The sequence below is a fragment of the Podarcis tiliguerta genome (genome assembly GCF_965153285.1).
Source record: "Podarcis tiliguerta genome assembly, chromosome: 1".
Taxonomy (NCBI): domain Eukaryota; kingdom Metazoa; phylum Chordata; class Lepidosauria; order Squamata; family Lacertidae; genus Podarcis; species Podarcis tiliguerta.
The window spans coordinates 64,035,397-64,058,719 of NC_139534.1; the positions used below are offsets into that span (position 1 = coordinate 64,035,397).

Here is a 23,323-nt window from a genome sequence, read left to right on the forward strand (position 1 = left end):
CACACCAGCCCGCCCCCTATCCCCCCAAAACAGTACTTCTGTCTTGTCAGGATTCAACCTCAATCTGTTAGCCGCCATCCATCCTCCAACCGCCTCCAGGCACTCACACAGGACCTTCATCACCTTCACTGGTTCTGATTTAAAAGAGAGGTAGAGCTGGGTGTCATCTGCATACTGATGAACACCCAGCCCAAACATCCCATGCAACAAATACAACCAGACAAGAACAAGCTAAGATATAGCTTATTCCTCACCATGCACTTGGCAGAACAGTTTGGCCTCAGTTGGATTGCAAAAGAAGAAGAAGAGAAGAAGAGTTTGGATTCGATATCCTGCCTTTCACTCCCTTTAAGGAGTCTCAAAGCGGCTAACATTCTCCTTTCCCTTCCTCCCCCACAACAAACACTCTGTGAGGTGAGTGGGGCTGAGAGAAGTGTGACTAGCACAAGGTCACCCAGCAGCTGCATGTGGAGGAGTGGAGACATGAACCCGGTTCCCCAGATTACGAGTCTATCGCTCTTAACCACTACACCACACTGGACACTGGTTCTCAACAAAAAACTTTGCTAAGAGGGACCTCTTCAAAGCGGGAGGTTCTACTACATCAGGGATGGGAAACCTATGGTCCTCCAGATGCTGCTGGACTTCAGTGGTGAGGAATTAACATCTGGAAGGTCACAGGTTTCTCATACACACCCCGTTCTGTATTATGTGTCACAACAGACAAAGACTCTTTTGTGGTCCCTCACAGATGCCACGTCACAATAAAACGAGGCCTTGGCACCAGGTTTCAAAGGGCAGCTGGCTTTGTAAGACAAAGTTATTTGAGGTCCAAGGCATCTCGCAGGGTGTTTGCTTTCCTCCAGGGGAATGTAATGTCATTTTCATATCTAAAAATATGACAAGTTCTTAAAATGCTTCAGTTTTCTAACAACCTTCAGCAGGAGCATGTTTATTATTGAAAAGCCTACAAAACAAAGCTTTGACAGATAATTCCTCTAAACTTCTCAAGTTGGTTGTAACCACTGCTCTTGTTAAAGAGCATTAACAAAAAGAACGATGTAGACACGTAGCTCTTTGGGGTGGGATACCCAAAAATGCAAATATTGGAGTTTTTGTGATGTTTTGTTTGTGATTTCTGTGAAGCTTAGCCTGTGTTCACTATACCAAAAGGGAATTATATAATAATCTGTCCCACCAGCAACACAAATTTGTTTGTGGACAGGCTGTATTAACCAATAAGGTCTTAAGAATATGCTTGAAATGACACTACATACGAAATCATGGTGTGTGTTTTTGTGGAGATTGAATTACATAACTAGCCTTGTAGCCAGTTATTGTTCTTAACAGTTTTATTATTTTGGAAAATAATTTTTTACTGGGGGAAAAATATTATAACTGTATTCACCGAATCCAATATGGCTGTTTGGCCTCACTGTTTCGTTTAGATGCCCGCAGTTCAGTACAAAGCCTAAATCTTCCATGTTACATATTACCTGGAGTTATAGTTTTCATAATCACTGATACACCACAGGTAGCCTTCATACATACAAGGGAAGGAAACAGGTTTCCAGATGAACAGGAGTCCTCTGTCTATCCTGCCCCTTTTCAAACCTGTTGTTCTAGACCAGGCTTCCTCAAACTCAGCCCTCCAGATGTTTTTGGCCTGCAACTCCCATGATCCCTATCTAGCAGGACCAGTGGTCGGGATTGATGAGAACAGCAGTCTCAAAACATCTGGAGGGCTGAGTTTGAGGAAGCCTGTTCTAGACAGCATGCTGATTTACAGGCAAGGGCGCCACCTGTTGACTCAAGGACATCATTGTTAGGTGCTTTTTCCTTGAGATTTCCCTGCCTGCATCCTGTTGCTCTTGAAAGCTAACAAAGAGACAGCAGGCCTCTGCACGTTTACCATGGTGATGATACTGTAGCAAAAGTGACTAGATCTATCAGGGCAAATGCAGTGAAGAAATCAATGTGCCATAATGAAAATTGATAAGGTATCCTGCTCCCTTTTAAGGTGGAACGGAAATATCCTAACATGAAGTTGTATATAGTATGCTACTGCCCTTTCAAATGCGCACATACACCAAGCTGCTTGTAACCACGTATTTGGGATGCTAACCTGCCACAATTGCAATGTGTGCAGGAATATTGTGGCCATGTTGCGGGGGCCAAGGGCATGTTTTCCCCCTACCAAGCCCAGCCAGTATTCACACGCACGTTGCAGCTGCATGGATTGGGCTAGTACTACAAGGAATCTTTGTGCTTGTGTGAAGCAGGCGACAGAGAGCTCTCTGCAAAGTGCACTTCCACAATCCCTATGTTACAAGGACCTAATTCTACCTTAAACCAGTTCATTCTGTCTGAAATGCGAGGACTATTATTCTGGCTAGGCTTTTCAACACAGACACACAGACATTTGTGGAAATTTCACCGAGTGCATTCAGACATAGGTATTATTGCGTTAGTTTTCCTGGCTATAATACCAGCACTTCTGTCCTGGTTGCTAATGTTCCTTTGAACATTTGAACTTCATTACCTCTTGCATGGACTCTTGAGAGTCCCATGGACTGCAAGAAGATCAAACCTATCCATTCTTAAGGAAATCAGCTCTGAGTGCTCACTGGAAGGACAGATCCTGAAGCTGAGGCTCCAATACTTTGGCCACCTCATGAGAAGAGAAGACTCCCTGGAAAAGACCCTGATGTTGGGAAAGTTGGAGGGCACAAGGAGAAGGGGACGACAGAGGATGAGATGGTTGGACAGTGTTCTCGAAGCTACCAGCATGAATTTGACCAAACTGTGGGAGGCAGTGGAAGACAGAAGTGCCTGGCGTGCTCTGGTCCTTGGGGTCACGAAGAGTCAGACATGACTAAATGACTAAACAACAACAACATCTCTTTCATTATGGAGATGTGGCTTTTTGATCAATCTACCAGCATGTTGTACTGAATTTCATTCCCAGCAGTGGGCAGTGAGTGACACAACAGCAGACATGTTGCCACCACCTCACCCTTTATGCACATGTGCTTTTCTGTTCCCCCATGATTCCCCCATTAAAATGGAAGGAAAGTACTGTATGCATTGATACTGCGCCAAATTTTGTCCCATGGTTATCCAAGTCAACAGGGTTGCAAACAGATTTTTTTTCCTGGAAGCAATTGTTATGGAAATGTGCTAAATAACTACTAGTGGCTTTTACATCATGTGAAAGATCACCTAAAGGGTGACCATTATCTGGTGAGAAAACCGAAATAAAGTGCATTCTGAACGCAGCCTATGATTCTCCTTTGACCATGTTTGCAGCAGAAATTTACATGGGTTTACACTGGAACAAACATCTTACCACTATTGTGGGGCACCTTAAAGACAAACACTATGGACTCCATCGGATGAACCAAAAGAGAAAGAGAGAGATTCCCCCACACCTCCAGCCTCCAAGTTTTGATAAAGGGAAAGGAAGGGAGGGAATGTAGAGGAGAGGAATGAATGTGGCAAGACTAACAAAGGATGTAGAAGATTACTTTATCAGTAATCTGAGTTTTTGATAATCTGAAAGCACTTTAAAGAAAATTGAAATCTGAAGGAGGATGTCCTGCTAATAGCCGCTAGATGGCAGCATCAATACAATAACAATACTAGTAAATTTATCAACCGCACCATATCAAAAAGCAACAAGTTACTTTCCTTCGTCTGTAATACACATTTTTATGTGTAACAATGTATGCTTCCCATGGCTAATCCTAAAGTTTTCTTTTATTTTTGTGTGGTACAGTTGAAGTTGACACACACATGTGCACAGAGTCCGGTTTGGGGGTCCACCTAGCAGTGTCTACGTGAACTCACAGTGGCTCTTGAACACTGGAGGCACCACGGAGTGAAGCTGCACATGGATGCCCTCTACCACTGGACCACAGGCCCTTCCCTGAAGCATGTTGTCATGGGAGACTAGTTCTGCATGGGGGGGGGGGGATCAGCCTTGGGGCTGATTCACAACTCCTTGAAGATGCACTGAAACGTGTGCTGAGCAAAAACGTGACTTGTACAACTCTTTATTTCCCAATCAAGGCTGATGGTCTTCTCTGATAAGGCGCAATGGTGCTCAGCATGGTTTTTTCCCTTATGCGTTACGTCATTCTCCAACTGAGGTTATCTCTCACTGCTAAAACTATATAATCTGCACCACTTTTTTTCTGTTCAGTGTTTGTATATGGGAAATTAGTTGTTGTTGGTTGTTGTTTTTCAGGAAGTAAATGGCAAATATCTTACCTAGAGAAGAAAATAAAGGCCACAGAATGATGCTGAAGAATGTGAGGAGCTTGAGGAACTGTAATAAATAAGAAAATTGCCCAACCTGCTTCAGTGGGAACCTTTCTCAGGAGCATTTCTGAGACTACCAGGGCAATCCAAATTACCTGCTTTGTGCTGCCAAGGTTCTGTGAACTGGGAGAGCCACCACCACATTCACAGCCCACTTGATCACAGTGGTAGGATCACAGTGGTAGGGTGTAGTCCAGGCTTCCTCAGCCTCGGCCCTCCAGATGTTTTGAGACTACAATTCCCATCATCCCTGACCACTGGTCCTGCTAGCTAGGGATCATGGGAGTTGTAGGCCAAAAAAACATCTGGAGGGCCGAGGTTGAGGAAGCCTGGTGTAGACAGATTGGTCCAATCTCAGTGCCAGGCTGCTGCTGGGATTGGGCCCAGAACAGGCCTGATGCTGGCTGGCACTGGCTGTGGAAATGACTCAGGATCCACTGGATCCTGTTCTGGCTCAGCCCCACCCCCACCCTCTGAATGCCCCATTTCAAGGCTTTCTGCTTGGCTGTACTAGTGGGGATACCGTCAGCAGTTAAACTATCAACTTCCTTCATCCATGTTTCCCAACGTCTTTAACCATTAGTCATGCTGGCTGGGGCTGATGGGAGTCAGACGACATCCAGGTCTACAGGCTCACCAGCCTCATATTAGCTGTTCCTGATAAAATAATTCTGATCCTTGGATGGGAAGACCGAAACTGTGACCAGAAATATGGCAATTTCTTTGTCATGTTTCATCATGTTTCATTGAGTATTCATTATACTGAAATGTATCCCCATGAACCCATTTAATATTCATGCGGAGTTTCTCTCTCTGCACTTAATTAAAACAGGGTATAATTCAGAATTGGTTGTGACTAATTGTAACAATGATGCCTTGTTCAATCATGTACCGTGAATATTAGAGAGAATCTAATGGCCTTTTTGTTTGCTTCTTAATAAACCTCAGAAAACGGGGAAATAGAAGGACTTCTGTCTTTCTCTTGAAATAAAAATAGTTGGGAAACTTCTCTTTCCCCCCGTTAGTGTCAACATGAAGGGCAGTTTGGATATTGCTCTTGTGTTCATGAGGCCTCATATCCAGATATCATTGTGTCTAAAAACTGGAATTTCATTAACAAAGGGTCATGCTATGTAAAGTTAAGCTGGTCAGAGCATCTGTATCTTGTAAGGTCACTCAAGATTCATGGGCCAAATGTAACTGGACAAAGTACAGCCCCATCTACTTACTGTCATTGCTGCATCCCTGCAAAAATGCCTGGCAAGACTCAACAAGCCATTCTCAGGTTGGTGAAGGTCCGGAAGCCAGCTGAGAACCTGAAGCAACTCAGACATTGCTCCAGCAAATACTAAAAGAAAGTCACAGGTGGGCTAGATGGTTTGTGCATATTAATTACACCAATCCTGGCCCAATTCAAAATGCTGCTTTTGACCTTTGTATAATTTGAAATGACTCAGTACTGCAATACCTCAATGAGGCTGGAAACATGAGCACAGACTTTTTCTGAGGTGGCTCCCAGCTTGTGTGGTGTAATGGTTAAGAGCAGTAGACTCCTAATCTGGTGAACTGGGTTCGCGTCTCCGCTCCTCCACATGCAGCTGCTGGGTGACTTTGGGCTAGTCACACTTCTTTGAAGTCTCTCAGCCCCACTCACCTCACAGAGTGTTTGTTGTGGGGGAGGAAGGGAAAGGAGAATGTTAGCCGCTTTGAGACTCCTTAGGGTAGTGATAAAGCGGGATATCAAATCCAAACTCTTCTTCTTCTTCTTCTTGTGGAACGCTCTCCCCAGGGATGCTCATATATACCTTTAGCCACCACACAATTTTTCCCTTCTTCTCCCAGGCCTGTCTGCAATGATGGAGGTAGAGAACTGACCAGAAGGGGTGGCACCCACAGCACTCTCAAAATTTCAGTTGTTCCCATGGACCTAAAAAGGTTAGTGATCTCTGCTGTAAAGGAATTGCTTTCACTTCCTTTCCAGAACAGTAGCAGCACTTATTTTAAACAATATCCTCTGTGTACTTAGTGCTGTTTGACAGTAGCCCTTTGAAATTCAGTGGGGCTTACTTCTGAGTAGACCGCTGAGGTTCTAAACCTGCTCCAATCTCCACCTCTTGCCCTTTACAAAAATAAAAAAGGCATCCAAAAAGTAATCTTTAACACAAGCGCACCTGTGTGATTAAGGAAGTCCAGTTCCCTGACAGCTACATGCCATGACTGCCCATTATAGGAATCACACCAAAGAAGATAGTGGGTGTTGCAAATGGAGATGACTGATCTTAGAGTTATGCAGCCTGTGTAATCAGAATATTTTTAATGCTTTCTTCAGCCCACACAGGACAACTAGATTGCTCCGCACTCCCACAGTGCATTGCACTACTGTATTCTGTATTGTTAAATCTGTGTCAACAGTTTGTATAACAGCCTTACTAACATAACCTAAGTTAAAAGTAGGAAATGAGTAATCATGCAATCAAGCGCAATTTCACTGTGTTATGCTTGCGTGTCCATTGTCTTGGTGATGTGTGTGACTATTCAGAACCAAAGAGGAATATATTATTTTAACAGTTGAACACGTTGGAGAAGGCCTGTACAGGACTGCTCCTCTGCACCGTGTGTTTCCTAGCTACTTAGACACAGAACCAGGGCCCAAGTCATCAGAGTTGGCCTGGAGGCTTCAGAACTCCTGAGGAGAGGCAACAATGTGCAGCCACAGCTGAACCACAAGCAAGAGGATTATGCAAATTCATGAAGGAGAGAGCTAATGTGGGCTGCTAGCCATGATTATGCTCTACCTCTGCACAGTGGCATAGCGTGGGGGGTGCGGGCCGCACCGGGCGCAACATCTGGGGGGGGCGCTCGCACTCGCAGCTCTCTGCCCCTACCTGGCTCCACGGGTTAGGGGGCGCAAATTACTTGCCTTGCCCCGGGTGCTGACAACCCACGCTACGCCACTGCCTCTGCAGATGGAGGCAGTCAGCAGTGTAGGAAGTGGGATGCGGTGGGTGCGGGCCGCCCTGGGTGTCATCCCTGAAGGGGGTAACAAAATGGCTATGGGCTATGTGACACAGTGGTTGGGGCACCAGCAGGCTCCACGCTGCCCAAAACGGTAGCGTGGGGCTTGCATCTGCCCACCACCTCTCCCTCAGTCACCCTACAGCTGGGGGGGGGGAGGCTCGATGCAGCACACCCTGCCCCAGCTCACCCTGCCCAATGGGTGGCTTGCCCCACCCCTGGGCAGAAGACGCATGCAACGCCCCGGGCACCTGAGCTATGCCGCTGCATGTTGGGGGGCGGGAAACCAGCTACAGATTGCAAACAACAGGAGCAAAGCATAGCAAACAGGTCTGCAACCAACTACCCCTCTAAGATGGAGGGACACAGGTGGCACTGTGGGTTAAACCACAGAGCCTAGGATTGCCGATCAGAAGGTCGGCAGTTCGAATCCCCACGATGTGGTGAGCTCCCGTTGTTCTGCCAACCTAGCAGTTCGAAAGCACATCAAAGTGCAAGTAGATAAATAGGTACCACTCTGGCGGGAAGGTAAATGGTGTTTCCGTGCGCTGCTCTGGTTCACCAGAAGCGGCTTAGTCATGCTGGCCACATGACCCGGAAGCTGTACGCCGGCTCCCTCAGCCAATAAAGCGAGATGAGCGCCGCAACCCCAGAGTCAGTCACGACTGGACCTAATGGTTGGGGGTCCCTTTACCTTTACCTTACCCCTCTAAGAAGGCTTTAGCTGGGCAATTTGGAATGGGCAGCAAGCAGAGGGGTGCTGTGGGTGCCGTGGTCCCAGCCCCAGCTCCTTCATTGGAGCCTGACTCCGCGGCAGAGGGAGCTGCGCTTCGGCTGCGGCGCTTGTGCCTGGTGCAGCTCTGCAGGGCCCAGGTCAGGCCTGACCCAGGGAAGGAGAGCAGGCGAGTGGCTGGCAGTGCTGCTGCCCACCCTCCTTGGCTGTGAGGCACCTCCTGCCTGGCTGCAGCAGCTCCACTGCCAGGTCAGACCGGAGGAGGAGGAGAGTGGGCAGCAGCTTCCCCGCCCCTCTCCTAGCCCTGAACTGTGACGCGCAGAGGGCACCCTGTGTACCCCGCCCCCTTGGAGGCATGCCCCCACGTGCCCACCCTGGTCGCTCCACTGCTGGAGGCAGTAATGCAGCCATCCCCAAACTCGGCCCTCCAGATGTTTTGGGACTACGACCATTGGGACTAACATTTGGGACTAACAGAACCATTGGTCAGGGATGATGGGAATTGTAGTCCCAAAACATCTGGAGGGCCTAGTTTGGGTATGCCTGCAGTAATGCTTCTAAGCACCAGTTGCAGAAAATCAAGGGGGGGGGAGGGCTCGTGCTCTAATAACTGCCAGGATGCAGTAGTTGAATCCTACCCTATAGGACCAGCCCACCCCTGAAGCAAGATGAGCTGACCGCCTCTGGTGGCAAGCTCCACAGGGACAGCAGACCCCAATGTAGGTACTTATTCACAATTCAAAGTGTTGGTGCTGACCTTTAAATCCCTAAATGGTCTCGGTCCAGTATATCTGAAGGAGCATCTCCACCCCCATCATTCTGCCCGGACACTGAGGTCCAGCACCGAGGGCCTTCTGGCGGTTCCCTCATTGCGAGAAGCCAAGTTACAGGGAACAGGCAGAGGGCCTTCTCAGTAGTGCCACCCTCCCTGTGGAACGCTCTCCCACCAGATGTCAAAGAGAACAACAACTACCAGACAGGGTATAAACATTATTATTATTATTATTGTTATTATTATTATTATTATTATTATTATTATTATTATTATTATTAATTTCCCCCCCCCTTGTTCCTGATATAGGTCTTCACTCACCCCTTCTTCCCTGGCAACAGGGGTGCCAACTTGTATAAAATGTTGAAGGGAGCAGGTACTGTAAGCCCCACTTCGCAAAATCACGAAATCACAAAATTCTGCTCTGGTCAGACCTCACCTGGAATACTGTGTCCAGTTCTGGGCACCACAGTTCAAGAAGGACACTGACAAACTGGAACGTGTCCAGAGGAGGGCAACCAAAATGGTCAAAGGCCTGGAAATGATGCCTTATGAGGAACGGCTAAGGGAGCTGGGCATGTTTAGCCTGGAGAAGAGGAGGTTAAGGGGTGATATGATAGCCATGTTCAAATATATAAAAGGATGTCACATAGAGGAGGGAGAAAGGTTGTTTTCTGCTGCTCCAGAGAAGCGGACACGGAGCAATGGATCCAAACTACAAGAAAGAAGATTCCACCTAAACATTAGGAAGACCTTCCTGACAGTAAGAGCTGTTTGACAGTGGAATTTGCTGCCAAGGAGTGTGGTGGAGTCTCCTTTGGAGGTCTTTAAGCAGAGTCTTGACAACCATATGTCAGGAGTGCTCTGATGGTGTTTCCTGCTTGGCAGGGGGTTGGACTCGATGGCCCTTGTGGTCTATTCCAACTCTATGATTCTATGATTCTGCGACATGGTGCACACACCATTTGAATGGCAATTCCCATGAACGGGGGGGGGCAGTTTTTTGGGGGGGCAAAGACCCCTAGGAGTTGGCTCCTGTGTCTGGCAGGGAGCAGGACCCTAATTTGTGGTTTGCCTCAAGTGCCAAAATGTCTTGGTCTGGTCCTACTGCCCTGTGTAAACTCCTTTCTTCCTCTTTACTTCCTGGTCATTTCACTGCCCATTCTTCCTCTTTCTTTCACCCCTCAGATATTCCCTCCATCCTTCTTTCATTTCTCTGAGCCAGACTTCGTTTTCTGGAGTCATCTGAAGTCTTACTACTCTCAGTCCTCTGACTTCTCTTGCCTCGCTTCTGCCACCTTCTCTTCTCTCATAGGCTTGCTCTGCTCATCTGTAGGATCTAACTCATACACCCAATAACAGCAAGTGAGGACAGCAGCAGTTTACTGTGAAATTGGACAATAGGATTGCTCTGGTTAGTTTTGCCACTGTCATGGAGAAAGTAACCACCACCCACCACCACCACAAATGGTGGCTTGCTATGTATACAGTTCAACGGAGAGCAAGATCCAGAAAGCTTTTGAGGATACAAGCCATAAACCCTATGAGATACTGTGGTGGTAAGATGTCAGTATGAGGGACCTGATCCAGAAAATTTATCAGTTGTAGAAATTTTTAACTTCACTTAAACCCGGCTTTTACTGACCTCGCATTAAACACAGGGCAATTAAGACTTGTTGATTGTGACAGTATTTATTTCAGACATGGTTTCCTTATGACTTCAGACATGTGAGTATTTTGTTCATTTCCACATAGTCACATGTAGTTGCAGCTGTTGCCACTGAGACAGGTGTACTATACTCCTGACAGGAATTAATAACTGTTGGTATGCAGTATTACTGCTACTCGTTTTTGTTTGTTTGTTTGTTTTTAAAGAAAAGGTATGGCCACTTATAGAAAAGCTAATGCAGTAACAGGAACAAGGAAGCGGGCTATTGTTTGACTTGGCATTTTCCACCTCTGCAGCCCTTGAAATTCCTTTGACTCTCCTTTTTCGCTCTGTTTTGTGTACAGTGGATTACAATAATGCTTTTGCCTTTTTGACTGCTGTAGGACAAAAGATCTCATGACTGATAATGAAGTCACAACAAAGGTCTGAAAATGCAGATACAATGATTAAAGGTGATCTTCAAAGGGCAAGTGTGTGTGTGTGTAGACTTTTCTTCACAATAGTCTGTGTGGCAAGTATTGCCACCAGCACTTCTGTGTGATCCATTTCCAGCACACCAACAAATGGATATTTGTTTCTCATTTGCTGTGTATGCCCTCCCTGAATGAATACACAAAGCATAACATGATGTACATAGGTGTAGTGCAAAGAGATATATGCTTACTGATATCTCTGTTTAGCCTTAGCAAGGTAGTTTTTACTGTCTCCCATTCCACTGCTTTGCTGTTTCAGCCAAGAGATAAATTGTCAGGCAGACAGTCTCAGTAATCTATTGATTTATCTTTGATCAGCCTTCTTCTGTCAATGGATCATTATACACACTGAAGCCACTACACCTCCCTTCTTGGGTATTTTCACGTTTTGTTCAGTTCCTTAAGTAAAACAAATCCTAATGCAGTCCAGTTCTACAAATGTCAACTCAGAAGCACACCCTATTCCGTTCCAGAGTGCTTACTCCCAGGTAGGTGACTATATGAGTGTACTGTTATTAGTGGTGTGGCATACCCTGATTAAGAATCAAGAGCATTAAAGTCATACAAAAGCTTAAGAGGAATTTATTTTTTTACACCCAACATTCCATAATGTATGACTTTCAAAGAATAACAGAATTTTTAAAAGCCTATTTCACAGAGCAATGCAAGGCAACTCACACATTGAATTCAGTCAGCCATCAGTAATTTCTTTTGTACGAATGAACTATAACCACTGGGATTCTCTTTCTTTTAAAGAATATTTTTTTGTACTTCTAAAACAATGCTTCCCTAAACTTTGGGGATAAAACCCTCTCTATTTTCTCTAATATTTGATACAAATGAAGATTCTGGTAACCATGGCATTTTAATGACATCACAGTAACCATGACAACAAAAGTGGAAAAGTGTCATTGGAGCCCCTCTCTCCAGCTCTGTCGTATAATATTTAATAGACCATTTCCAACATGTAGAAATGCATCGTCTTTCACTTTATGAATAACATCAAAAATGTCATTTGTGCCTTTAAAAGTCAAGTTGTTTTGTGGCCCCATTGCAGGAACAGCACAGAGGAAGAGTCAGGACAGTGTTGTCACATGGAAGGAATTGCCCTTGCATTCAGAAGTTTATACATGTCATGAGAACAGAACTGCAAGTGCAGTCCAAATGAGGAAATGCCAAAAGAATCACATTAAAATACAGTGAAGTAGATTATAAACATGGGAAGCCAAGAATCAAGCTGGGGAGCAATTAGGTTTTTGGTTTTTTTTAAGTTACTAAAAAGAATTTCTTAATACTTTAGAAAGTGGCTACAAACACAAGAACCCCTAATGATATATGTGCATATATGACACTGTTTTGGGATAGGAAAAGATATCACAGCAAAGAGATTAACTGTAAGAAAAATAACTAGCACAGAAAATGTTATTCACATGAAACTAGTGATTAGACTTGCATAGAAACCTGCTGGATGTGGTGGTTGGATATGTGAAACTATCATGAACAAACTATTTATCCCATTCTTTGCATCTGTGCAAAGCTGCCATTTGTAGTGAGTCACTGAACTGCAGATTGCAGCATCTAGTAACCAAGTGGAATACCCTCAGACCCTCGACCGACTCCACCTGCTCAGGCTAGCTATTCCACTTGAGCCTTGCTCAGACAACAGTCTTCCTGGGCTGTGGTGTTTCCCTGTATCCTTCAGTTCATTCTTCAGTCCAAATGTCTGGCTTGCTTTTTGGTCCTGCCTCCTAGTTTGCTTCTTGGTATTGACTTGCTCTCCACTTTTGACTTTTGGCCTTGTCCCACAACTCCAGGCTCCTGATAGGTATAAGATCACAGTTTCATTCACACCAAAAGTCATGTCTATGACATAACAAAACTGAGACTCTTGCTGGTTTTTCACACCTGGATCATCTCGCTGGGATGATATGGCATTAGTTTCCATTTTTTTGTTGAGTAGTGTTACCTGTGAATAGGCTTGTGGAGCTGTTTTGCTTATGGAGTGTTCCTTTGAGAAAACATCAGGCAGATAGGTTGTTACAAATCACCTATGTTGACTGATTGAAAAATGCATTGTGCAATTAATGCTGCATCCCATTCAGGTAGAAGAGTGAAAATTCAGAAATAATTAACTGAGAGTAATGAAACCCACTTCCTTTTTCATGTGCAAGTCAGCTTTCATCTGCCATGTTGAGCTATGACTCAGAGTGTGCCAATACCTAATAACAATGTGTGTCCCACTGGGAAAATCACTAGGATTGGGCTCACCAGAATTCTCTGTCACAAAGTCACTTTCTGACTCAGAACAAGGGCTACAACAGCACTGGCAGTAATATGTTCTGTAGATGAGTCATGCTGACACATTAATATGAACATAAAAACTTTGAAACATGAAGGCAGGTAGCTGAAGAACTAGCCAAGTGACTCTCAAATGTCCCCCTCTCATTTGCTAAAAGCCACCCACACATAAACTGTATATATTAAACTTTTACTATCACCTCAAGCCTTATGCAGTAGCCATGCAGCACTATTTGTTGTAAATGCCATCCCCATACCCTAAACAATCATAGAAGGGCTGGAAGGGATCTCAGGGGTCATCTAGTCCAACCCCCTGCAATGCCTGAATCTCAACTAAAGCATACATGATAGATGGCCATCCAACCTCTTTGTAAAAACCTCCAAGGAAGGAGAAGCCACCAACTTCCGAGGGAGTCCATTCCAATGTCAAATAGCTCTTACTAACAGAATAAGAAGGATACACTGCAACGTATTGTTGCAAGTCCTACTAGTAGTCTACAACAGTAGGACAACTTTATCAGGACCCACAAAAATGCCACAATTCTAATGTTAAGCAAATTACACGAACAAAAATGGAGCGGGGGGGGGGGAATCTGAGCAGAACAGAAAACTTTGAAAACCTAGTTTCCAACAATCTCAAGATGGTGCACAGGAGGGCAATGCGGAGTTGATTAACTTAGATCACACCAGATGCAAAACATATTTCAAGTTATAGTAAAGGCTACTGGGACAAACAATGGCTTTTCCCTTATGTAGCAGCTCAAGTCCTTAAAGGACCTGAAATCATATATTACTTTGGTTTCATAATACCTTTAATAGCTCAGGAATAATAAAACAAACTTTCTTCACTAAATCAGAAATAAATCTGCCATTGGGTTTAACAAGGTACTTGTTGATGAAAGGTAACAATATAGCTTTGAAAAGATCCCAGAGTGATTATAAACCTCTGGTCAGAACATCAAGTTGATGAAAACCAAGGCGTAGAAACTGACTTCAATAAAAACTGTAGTCAGTTTATGCGTATGGACTCATTATAACCACAGTGATCCAGCATACTATAGAAATGAATGAAAAGGCTGTGTGGCATATTGCATTATCCTTTTTTGAGGTGAATCCATGTGCTACATGCTAAATATGTAATGTTAGCATTTGGAAAAATATGCCACAAAAATATGTGCTTGATATTTTAATCCCCCAGTTTCTCCACGTAGATGAGGGCAGCATTTATGCCTCCTCCACCCACACTAACAACCCTGTGATAGTGAGGCTGAGAGAGAATGGCTGGTCTAAGGACACTGAATAAGTTTCACAGATGAACAGAAATTTGAACCCCAGTCTAACTGCAACAGCTTAAACAAAAAAATCATTCCAGTAGCACCTTAGAGACCAACTAAGTTTGTTATTGGTATGAGCTTTCATGTGCATGCACACTTCTTCAGATACACTGAAATAGAAGTCACCAGACCCTTATATATAGTGAGAGGGTAAGGAGGGGTATTACTCAGAAGAGTGGTGGGAATGGGTGATTGGCTGATGGGTGTGGTAAACCTATCACAACAGCTTAGCCTCTACCTCGCACTAGCTCTAAATGTATACAGTTCCCTTCAATTGGCTGAGGCCCTTTGCTGCAAGGATGGAAACCTATGGACCCCAGATATTGTTGACCTCCATCACTCAGCTACCATGGATAATAGTCAGGGATAATGATACTCCTACAGGGCACAGGTTTCCCTTCATTACTCTACCTCATGCTCCTCTCCTAGAAACTATAGGGGGCATTTAGTCAAAGTGAAAGTTAGATAGCCAAGGGCCAGGACCATGGAGAGCTCCATACCAGATACAGAGACTCACTACCAGGTATTAAGGAGTTTGTTGCATTAGCACTGCTTGGGGTAGTGTGGTGGTGACTGAAGCTTCAGATAGTTCTGCAGGGAGACGTGTGTGAAACCCTGCTTTCATGGAGGGAGCCTGCATGGTAGCTATAGGGGCTATGTTTGAATAAGATGCAGATAGTTCAGGGGAAGAGCCTGAATCCAAGTTAGGAAGCAAAGTGACCTTTTCACTGTCTGCTAGGGTGGCTCCTCCAATGAGGCCTCCAGTGGCATGACTGCTTAGGGGACTGCCTCCTGGCAAACTGCAGGAACCCAGTTGCCGTTAGCCTCGGAGTCATGATACCCTTTGGGGAAAGTGTTTTCCAGCTGTGTAATGTGAAAAGTGGCTATTGTACAGCTCTGATATCAGTTGATTATTCTCAGATGTGAACAGCAAAGTACCAGTGAAATCATCCAAAGACACCTAGGTGCAGAATATGAGCCCTTACCTGCCAACATTGAAGAAGCCCCCAATCCTGGTGCCCTCTCATGCCAGGCTGATCATGGACAGACTCCTGCATACCCATTTACCCTTCAGACAGAGAACCAGCAAAGCCGCAGTGCTTGAGCTGAGCCAACGTCCAGGAAAACCCTCAAGGGGGAGACAACCCCAAAACAGCCCCATCAGAACTTAATGATATGAAATATTGATATATTTAACCAGGTATGGATGGCACTGAGTGGCTTGAAAGGGATCACTAAGAGGAACAAAGACAAAGACCTATATACCATGTTCAGACTAAGTAACTGTGTTAAAATGTTCCCATGATCAGAAGACAAAACTGCCTATTGACATCAGCAGACACTTTCAAGGCTGTAATGGGGAAATTGGGTGGGGCCCAAAATGAAAAAAACAACCCCCCCCCAAGCAGCCCAATGAGGACATAGCATGTACCATGGGCATGGAACGCTGACTGGAGGAGGAAAGGGGAAGGAATGGAGTAGCTGGATGCCAAATTTAAAAAGCTCATTGTAATGCCACCAAGGCATGGGAAACGACATACATAAAAGCAGCTCTACAAGATTGGTACCAAGGTCCTCTAGCTCAGCATCCTGTTTCAAACAGGGGCAGCCAGATTCCTTCCAAGAAGACCACAAGTAGAGCATGAAAGTAACAGCCTTCCCCCATTGTTCATTTTCTAAATCTGGCATTTGGAGATACACTGCATCTGAATATGGAGCTTCTGTTCAGCTATCACGGGTGACAGCTGGCATGTTGAACTGGAAGCTAAGGAGAACAGAGCGGGGGACTCTGCATGGGCTACAGTTCTCAGTGGTAGTCCGATGTTATTTGTAAATAGTGCTAGTCAGAAGGAGTTTTCTCTAAATCAGGGAGAAATGGCCTCCAAAAATGCATCTTTCTTCTTCTGTTCTAGTAAGTAGGGGAAAACATGTATTTTGTGGCTTTTGTGACAGGATCCTCAAAGTTATTGAAACTTATTAGTTATATATTGCTGCAGGGTGGGGAAGGTGTGACATCTTATGAAATCATATTTTGGCTTAACACATCTGGAAGGAACCTCATGCTCCTCTGTTTACCTTAAAATTTACATGTGATAAAAGAGGACAGCAAAGATTTACAAGGAAGGAGACAGCAATCAATTATCAGAATGTCCCCTGTCCATTACTATAATGGAGGCTCTCTTCTTGCCCCTGCAAGCCAAAACAGAACTTCCCTTCTGAGGGACAGGCTGCCATAGCAGAAGCTGGACTTTAGGGGTCCTTTGTAAGAAATATCTCATAGATTTGACATGTTCTAAGGGCTTCTCCCCCCGCCCCCCATCTTCTTTGGTCAAACAGATTTTGCAGGTTTCAACCAGTCCTGGGGAAAAGATGAAATCAGTGTGCTCCTACAGATCATAGAATCAAAGAATCTTAGAGCTGGAAGGGACCCAAGAGTCTTCTAGTCCACCCCCCGCCCCATGCAGGAATCTCAGCTGAGTAGCCATGACAGGATGAAAGGATGTTTTGGTGCTGACTAAATGGTACCTATGTTCTTCTCCACAGCACTGTACACAGAAACTTGTCTTACTGAAAGGCTACAGTGCAATCCTATATATGTTTGTTCAGAAACAACCCCAGTTCAAAGGGACGTATTCCCAAGTGTGAATGCCTCCCTGAGTCAGTATTGGTTACTCTACACTGACTGGTGGTGTCTCTCCAGGGTCTAATTGGTCTTTTATGTACATGAGCCCATCTGCATGCAAAGCATATACTCTACCTCTGATGGTGCTTGCAGAATCCGCAGAACCATTTCAAATGCTTTTGTAAAACAAAAACAAACCCAGCAACCTCAAGCATATGAAAATAGGGCCACTTGTCCACATATCTGCACACGTAGCACTTGTAAAGACACCGCACCTCCCTAGCAATGCCTTCTGCACATTTCCCAGCTAGCCATTCATGTGCATGCGCTGCCTTGCTCACCGAGTCATACTGCTGCTGGAAGTGTCCCTCTTTTGGGCGACATGGCAAAAGTGGGACACTGCATATGGTGATGCTTCTACAGGTCTGGCTGGCAGTGGGCTGCCGGGTGGGCTGCAATGTGCAGACGTGTCAAGCCCAGCATACGTAACTGTGTGAATAGGACCTGCAGCTGACCTCTTATGTGGGTTGGGTCTACACTATATTTGTCTTTAATGAAAAAATATGATATACTGCTGTCGCTGCCTGAAAGAGGGAGAGGTCCACATGTGGTTGTCCTCTGATGATCTGGTCGGTCTCTTCCCTCTGTGTCCATCTCTCTTCCCCCTGCTCCCTGGCCCTCACTTGCTTCTGGGCATTTCTGCCACTTGAGCATTTCATTCATGTTTTCCCTCTCCCCCCCCTCCCCATCTCTCTCTCTTTCAGAGAAATATGTATGTCTGTGTGCGAGTGTGTGCGTGGGCGGCCTTTGAAAGGCTTTCTGTCAGTCAAGCCACTGAGCTGAAAAGAGAAGAGAGGTATGGGGGAGAGCAGTTTTAATGGGGGATGTGGGCGGCTGTTGTTGCTACCGCAGCCAGCCAGCCATGCAGCCCTTCCCTGTGGGGGGAGCATCTGCATAAAGCATGGGGACGGAGGCTTTCTGCCACTCAAAATGACCCTCCCCAAACACATGAAGTCTCTTCACCTGCCACAGTGCCTGAAGCAACACAAAGGAGGAGGAGAGGGCCATGACTGCAGACTGCCTTTGACATCTGCTGGGCTCAGTTTCCCTGTAAGCCACGCATTTCTGTTACACCTTGAGGAAGGCAGGTTGCGTCCTGAAAAACAGGGGGTGGGGGATGCTTTAGAGAGCTTTATTAGCCAATGATTTTGTCTTACAGCTGGAAGGACCCAGCATTGTGGAAAGCAGATGGGGGCCCTTCACAGCTGTAAGGTTTTCGCTTCCTAAATATCCCAATATCCTAAATATCCCTATATTGCCAGCAATAGCAGAATTTGGGAGCATACTGTGGGGAGGTGGAGCAGGAAACTTCTGTATACTATGTGGAGAATCGAGCTTTCCATCATTATTGGATTGGCGCTCTGCAGTGTGTGGCGGGAGCCTGTGTAGCAAGAAATAGGTGGGGGTTTAATAAAAGGGGAGGGGGCTTTCCACAAATGAACTGAGGGTTTGAGCAGGCCAGCCCCCAAACCTATCTCAATTCAACCAGGCTTGTCACAATTCAAGCCTGGTCTGCACGAAGAAGAGAGCGCTCCTGTGCATGTGCAGAGAGCCTCCCCCCCCCCCCGTACCGCCGAAAAAACACAGCGAACACCTCCATCCGGGAGACGGAGGCCGGCTTCCTCTGTTGAGGTGAGTCAGGTTTGAAGCTCTGCAGAGAGTGCAGGGGCGTCGGGACGGCGCGCGAAGCGTTTCTGGGAGGCTTTTACCTCACGGGCGGGGAAGAGCGGGGAGAGAGAGAGTTGCATTGGCGTGGCCTTCCGCTTGGCGCCGTGAGATACCGTTTTTTGGTTTTTTGTTTTAGTGGGGGGCGGGAGACGGCTTTGAATTGTGCCGTGGGGTGGAGCTCTGCAGCGTGGAGTTGGGGTGGGTGGGTTTGCAGACCAGACTGCCTGAGCGACGAAGAGGAGGGGGCCTTTGCAGTGGGTCTAAGGAGAGGGAGAGAGCGCGCACCCACCACACGCGCGCGCGCGCGCGCAAACACCTCTCTCCCGGCCTTGCCTCTGGTGGTCTCTTCCGCAGCGTGAGTCTCCCGCCTCTCTTCGCTTCCTTTCCATATACCTGAGGCGCGGCGGGATTGAGCAGGTGGGGGCGTGGGGGGGAGGGAAAACGCGAGTGTGGGTGCTGCTGTTGCCGTGGGAGGGGTGAAGAAAAGGCGGCTGGGAGAGCGGGCGCAGCCCCGCCAGAGCGGTGGGCGGGAAGCCCCTGGAAGGGAAGCGGGTGCGGGGGGGGGGGGGAGGGGAAGGCGCCAAGCCAGAGAGTCCAAGGCGCCTGCTTCGCGCGCGCCGGCTGCGGCTCATGAGGCGAGGTGAGGGCTTTTTCCCGCGCGGGTGTTTTTCGGCGACCGGGTCGCGTACAGCTGTTGCTCCAGCTCTGCTTTTCGCTTCCGGAGGGGTCCCCCGCCGCCGCCTCCTCCCCGCTGGTCAGCGTCGGCGTCCCGGAGAGGAGGTGGCGAGCGGGCGCCAAGCCGCGCGGATGCCGAAGTGGGTGCGCGGTGGCGCGCTCGGCGTGGGCTGAGGAGGGCGATGGATGAACAGTCGCCCCTCCAGGCACGCCGGCACTGCCTGGAAACGAAATAGACGCAGGCAGCCCGGCACCAAGCGGTCAATATTAGCGGGTTGTGTGTGTGTGTGTGTGTGTGTGTGTTTTAAATATTATTTCGGGTCTGTTTACGTCGCTCCTTAGCGCGCGCTCTCACACACACGAGCAAAGCCCACAGTGGCGTCCTGTTGTCCTTCGTGCGTGTGGTTAATACTAAAAAGGAGTAATGCATATGTGTACGTGTGAAAGATTCCTCCTGTATTGGTTGGGCAATGTAGGGAGCGCGCTCCAGCTGGGGAAGCTAGGTGCTGTTTGTGTGTTTCAGTTCTAGTCACTGCACTGAGTAGCTAAAACCTGATCTCCCAATTCCGGACTGCAGTAGAATATTAACAACGGCCAACCGGGCTTCTCCCCCTTTCCCCTTCAATGTTCTCCTGAGATAACACTTGACTAAAGCCGACCTGATGAGACAACCCGGAGTCGCAGTGGTAGCCCATCACTTTCTGACCAGGCTAGATGCTGAGAAAGCCCTACTGGGTTGGTAGCGCGCAGGTAGTGGAAAGCCCACTGCTTCGGAGTGCTGTTTGCTTGCGACCTTTGTGCGGCAGCCCGGCCACATCGCGGGAAAGGCTGGATGGTTGGAGGGGGGGCGGGGGGAGGCTGCTGCGGCTGGTGCAAAGTGAATAGTCTTATAGGAAGGGACTTTTTTTTGTTAGCCAACAGGCAAAATTATTATTTTGTTTCTGATTAAATCGCCTAAGTTTCATATTAGAGGAACACCAGCAACGTGATCCTATTTCCCCAACTTTTCCTTTTATGATCTATCTAATTTAAACGTACCAAAGTTAGGCACACGTTTATTTATGGCTGAAGAAGACCTGGGTTTTTGGAATAGGTATTAGACATTAAAAGCCTCCCAGCTGTTTTTTTTTTCCTGAGGGGTTGATAACTTGCTGCTCTGGATTTTTAATTTTTAAATCTGTTTTGTTATGTTTCTGCTATTCCCGTAAAGCTTTTTTCTTATTGTATAAGAAGAGGTGTGTGTGTGTGTGTGTGTGTGTGTGTGTATTAGAGTCATAGGTCTCTGAGGGATGCATGCAGAACTTCAGTAGAATTTCACCTTGTTAATTAAAAGTCAGCATTTAAAAAAAAAATGCTGCTTGTTGCATGTCTTTGGCATCTCATGATCTAGAGAAGCGCAACTCCAGTAGAAGCAATGGGGACAAAAAGCAACCTTTTTGTAATGTCCTTTGTACAGGTTATATGAAAGCTGTTGTCAAAAAAGGAGAGCTTCTCTCTTGTCTGGTACCTGTTTGTGAGAGATCTTGCAGTTGGTCTAAGAGGTTTTCTATTAGACCACTAAAACAAATAACTTGCAAGTGAGAGCCTGTTTGAATCCAGATGCTTTGGAAAGGGTTACTTGCCTGCATGTCTGAAGACAGGGGTTCTATCCAAGTGAGCAGTGTATGTTATATATATGGCGAAGGGCTGCAATTCTGGGCCCACCTCAAATTGGTTGCAAGAAATATGCATCTGTGAATATGGTGGAAATGGAAAGCGAGTGAGACCTTAATTAACCTTAATTAGTTTGACTATGCTTTTCCATTATTGTCTACTTTTGTATGTTATCTGCCTGTCTGTTATGTGGTTCCAGTATTCTAGACAATCCTTGAAGGCAGTCCCCACATCTTGAGAGATCCTTGAGAGATGGGGGTGGGGAGAAGGCAGAGGAAAAGGAAAGCATCTGCTGAAATATGTGCAATGCTAGGTTTATTGGTTGATTATGGGTCTTTTTTTAAAATGTGGAATTGTTTTTGGTAATTAAGATGTTTAAACCTCATCCATTATGTTTTTGCAATAGGAGCTGCAATATGGACATAGTGCTTGATGGAACAGGGAAGTCTGGTAGCCTTTTGTTTTATACAGCAATCACATATGTTCCTGTGACAGACTAAAAATTTGGTCATTAAAAAACCCCTACTTTAATCAGAACCATATTTACTCTGATGGCAATCCTATATTCATCTGTTATGGTTATGTTTTCAGAGCCATGTAGGCTTTTATGAGACAATTGTATACAGTATAATGAGCAAATATTCTTTTTTTTAAAAAAATCCTTGAAGTGAGACTATTTCCTGGCTTTAGGTTTTGCCATACCATAATATACTTCTCAAGCTCAGTCTAAGCATTAATGTTAATCTGTGGAAGTTGCTTGAAGTATAGTCGTACATTGGAGCTTGAACACCTTGCAAGTCAAATGTTTTGGCTCCAAACGCCGCTAACGTGTTTGCGAATGTTCTTTGGAACCTGAATGTCTGATGCGGTTTCCGCAGCTTCCATGTCTTGGTTTCTGAACATTTTGGAAGTCGAATGGATTCCGTTTGACTTCTGAGGTACCACTGCACTTCCTTTGTGGTGATGTATTCCCGCCTCCACCATACTGTGTTGCACTCCCACATTCCATGTGATTTTTCTACCTAGTCCAGGTAACTTCTGTGGCAGTAGGAACATAAGAAGAACAGGTCAACATCACTTCTTGTCCAGCATTCCACTCTGAGTGGCTGCTTAATGGGAGCCCCCAAGTAGGGATCTAAGCAGAACACCACTCTCCCCACTTGTGATTCCCAGCAGTGGTCATTCAGAGGCATATACTGCCTCCAACAATAGTGGTAGAACATAGCCATCATGTCAGCTGGGATAGGTCAGTTGGTAGAGGATGAGACTCTTAATCTCAGGGTTGTGGGTTCAAGCCCCACACTGGGCAAATATTTCCTGCATTGCAGGGGTTTGGACTAGATGACTCTTGAGGTCACTTCCAGTTCTACAGTTCTATGATTCTATATGGCTTGTAGTTACTGTTAGCATTTTTTTTGCCATAAATTTGTCTAATTTTCTTTTAAGGCCACCCAGTGTGGCTTGTTCTGGCAGTGGCTACAAAAATAATGTGGATGGCAGCACTACATGTTGGTGTAATAACAGGTGTAAAGTGCCACTTAAAGACATAGCCTTACTCTGAGTTCTGCTTAGATCAGTATTGATACTCTTGTTGATAGTAATAGTCGAAAATCTCAAGCACAGAAGCATTTCCCAGCCTTGCTACTTAAAAATCCTTTTGAAGATTCCAGGGATTACATGGGCCTTTGGTCTGATCCAACAGGACTTTTCTGAGCATGATAATTGTATCCCAGCAACGGTATTGGCCACCCCCAGTTTGGGGGAAACTACACTGTATCTAGCCCTGAAGAATATGGAACTGCAGGGACTCCACTACAGCAATAGTCTCCCAGATTTGGAACGGCTGAGCTAAGTACAATTATCATTGCATAGTACACCATGTCATTTCTTTACATTCTCACTGCTTAGACTGCCAATGGAAGAAACTTGCTGTCTTGGACTAGTCAACCTGCTTGCTTGCCTTTCAACCCTTCTACTGCAATTTATTTTCCTCTTTTATCTTGCCCTTACCAGTGGCTGTACCCAGT

General features: G+C 46.0%; 1 protein-coding gene and 1 long non-coding RNA gene across 11 annotated transcripts in view; one reads left to right on the forward strand and one right to left on the reverse strand.

Moving 5' to 3' along the window:
* Positions 1–11,544: 11,544 nt before the first annotated feature.
* LOC310670585 lies at positions 11,545–18,948 on the reverse strand. 2 transcript variants are annotated; one of them, XR_014507589.1, is made up of 3 exons: positions 18,895–18,948; positions 18,264–18,396; positions 11,545–13,033 (listed from the first exon to the last, which is right to left on the reverse strand). It is a non-coding gene; the product is annotated as an uncharacterized lncRNA (long non-coding RNA). The 2 variants fall into 2 exon arrangements; XR_014507590.1 differs by lacking the exon at positions 18,895–18,948 and having other exon boundaries at positions 18,264–18,525.
* PTPN5 (protein tyrosine phosphatase non-receptor type 5) overlaps positions 18,804–23,323 on the forward strand; it is a 63,294-nt gene continuing 58,774 nt past the window's right edge. For 3 of the 9 annotated variants that reach the window (XR_014507586.1, XM_083426001.1, XM_083426002.1), the window contains exon 1: positions 19,172–19,323. The gene's annotated coding sequence lies outside the window, so the exon portion shown is untranslated. Of the gene's footprint in view, positions 18,933–19,171; positions 19,386–19,536; positions 19,609–23,323 lie in introns of those variants that run through there. The other 6 variants (XM_083426004.1, XM_083426005.1, XM_083426009.1 and 3 more) reach the window with 5 other exon arrangements.